Source organism: Callorhinus ursinus, unplaced genomic scaffold (assembly GCF_003265705.2).
Source record: "Callorhinus ursinus isolate GAN/ISIS: 27379988/994484 unplaced genomic scaffold, GSC_fseal_2.0 scaffold4201, whole genome shotgun sequence".
Taxonomy (NCBI): Eukaryota; Metazoa; Chordata; class Mammalia; order Carnivora; family Otariidae; genus Callorhinus; species Callorhinus ursinus.
The window spans coordinates 1,305-3,345 of NW_027401255.1; the positions used below are offsets into that span (position 1 = coordinate 1,305).

Sequence of the window (2,041 nt, forward strand, 5' to 3'; positions counted from 1 at the left end):
CTACAAGAAGTGGAGACAGGTCTGTGGGGGCCAGCAGCAGCCCCCTCAAAGCAAAGTGGGACAGGTGGCCGGCCCTGGTGATTCTAGCCGCTCTGTAAGACATAGAAATGAGGGCTGTGCCCAAAGGTGCTTCCCTGCTAGAAGGTGGGGATGGGATCTGCAGGGGTGGTGGCCAGTGGAGGGCACCTGCAATGTTTGCCCAGGAGCTCAGCACAGGGGGAGTGTTCTTGGCTCCAGCATGCTCACTGTGGGGCTGCATGGGTTTTCAGCCTCCGAAGCCTCAGGCTCCCCTTTGGAAGACGGGCTGCTGATGGTCCCCATCTCTGGGAACAGACATTAGGGAGGTCCTGCTGGCAGATTCCCTCAGGAAGGTCAGGAGGTGGCTGTTGCTTAAAGTAGCCCGGGGCCCGCCCCCTTGACGAAGGTGCACACGTCCATGGTCCCCAACTCTGGTGTCCTGTTGCCAGCCTCTGGCAGTGACCCACTTCCTTCCCTGTCCGCTGCCCCTTGTGGATACGTGGTCTTCCTGGAGCTGTTCCTGCAGACAGCAGAGAAGCACTACATGGTGGGGCACGGGGTCACCTACTAGGTTTTCACCAATCAGCCGGCTGCTGGGCCCCGTGTGCCCCTCCAGGTGGGCCGGAGGGTGGTGGTCCTCATGGTGGACACAGGGTCAGTTACTACGTCTTCACCGACCAGCTGGTTGCTGTGCCCCATGTGCCACTCTGGGAGGGCCGGAGGGTGGTGGTTGTCAAGGTCCATGGCGTCCTGCACTGGCAGGATGTGTCCATGTGGCACATAGCGATGATCAGCTGCTTCCGCGAGCAGCGCTTCCTCTGTGACGTGGATGACCTGGTGTGCATGGATGTGGATGCGGGAATGAAGTTCTGGGACCATGTGGGCATGGAGATCCTGTCCCCCCTCTTTGGCACCTCACAGCTCAGTTTCTACTGGGGAGCCCATGAGGACTTTAGCTACGAGTGCTGGCCACAGTCCCAGACCCACATCCCCAGGGACCAGGGCAAGAATTGGTGGTGGAGTTTCCCCGACTGACCTCAGCCTGTCACCAGGTGATGGGGGTCAACTGGGCCAATGGGATTGAGGCCGTGTGGCCTGATAAGAGCCACCTGAACAGGTACCTGCTGGGCCACAGGCCCACCAAGGTGCTGTCCCTGGAGGACCTGTGGGACCCATGGCTGCTGGGCTGGCCCCCACATCATTTCCTGGGTCATGAAGAAGCTGAGATCCATGGCTGTGCCCAAGATCACCAGGACATCCAGAACTCATGAGGGATTGTCCCCGAAGGAGCTGTGGGACCCACAGTATTGGGCTGTCCCCTGAAGGACCTGTGGGACCTGCAGCTGATAGGCTGGCCCCTTTCATGAGGAAGCTGAGATTCAGGCCAAACCCAAGAATCACCAGGACAAACAGAACTCATGAGAGGCTGCCCCCAGAGGCCATGCAGGACCCACGGCTGCTGGGCTGGCCCCTGGAGGACCTGTGGGACCCGAGGCTGCTGGGTTGGCCCCATATCATTCTCTGGGTCATGAAGAAGCTGAGGTTTGTGGCTGTGCCCAAAAATCACCAGGACATCTGGAAGTCACGAGAGGCTGCCCCCGTCTCCATCAGGGGGTGCTGCCTTGAGCGGAGCCATCAGAGCAGATTCCTACTTCTGTCCCCTTGAGGGAAACTGTGGAGCCCAGCACTGCTGGCACAGGCACACCAGCGCCCCAACCAACCCTGCACACAGGAGGCCTGCTTGGGGGCACAAGTTCCTCTCTTTGTGGTCATTACATTTTGATTACTTCCGGTCCTTTGCAGCTGTGAACGGCTCCAGTTTTATGTCGGATGTTTTTCTGTGTCAATGCTGAGCAACCATCTTAAAAACAACAATTGTGGGAAAGGTTTTCTCCATGGTTCTAAACAGACATCGCCTGTTGGGGCTGGGAGCACCCCTATAGAAGCCATGGAGCCAGAACGGGTGCTGGCCGGGTCTTCCCTCCCAGTCCTTACACCTCACCGTGGCCATGGGGCTTTAGGG

At 58.9% G+C, this 2,041-nt stretch overlaps 1 pseudogene; it reads left to right on the forward strand.

Annotated features, from left to right (window-relative positions):
* Positions 1 to 436: 436 nt before the first annotated feature.
* Positions 437 to 1,632, forward strand: LOC112819068 (histo-blood group ABO system transferase-like; annotated as a pseudogene).
* The last annotated feature ends 409 nt before the right edge of the window (positions 1,633 to 2,041 follow it).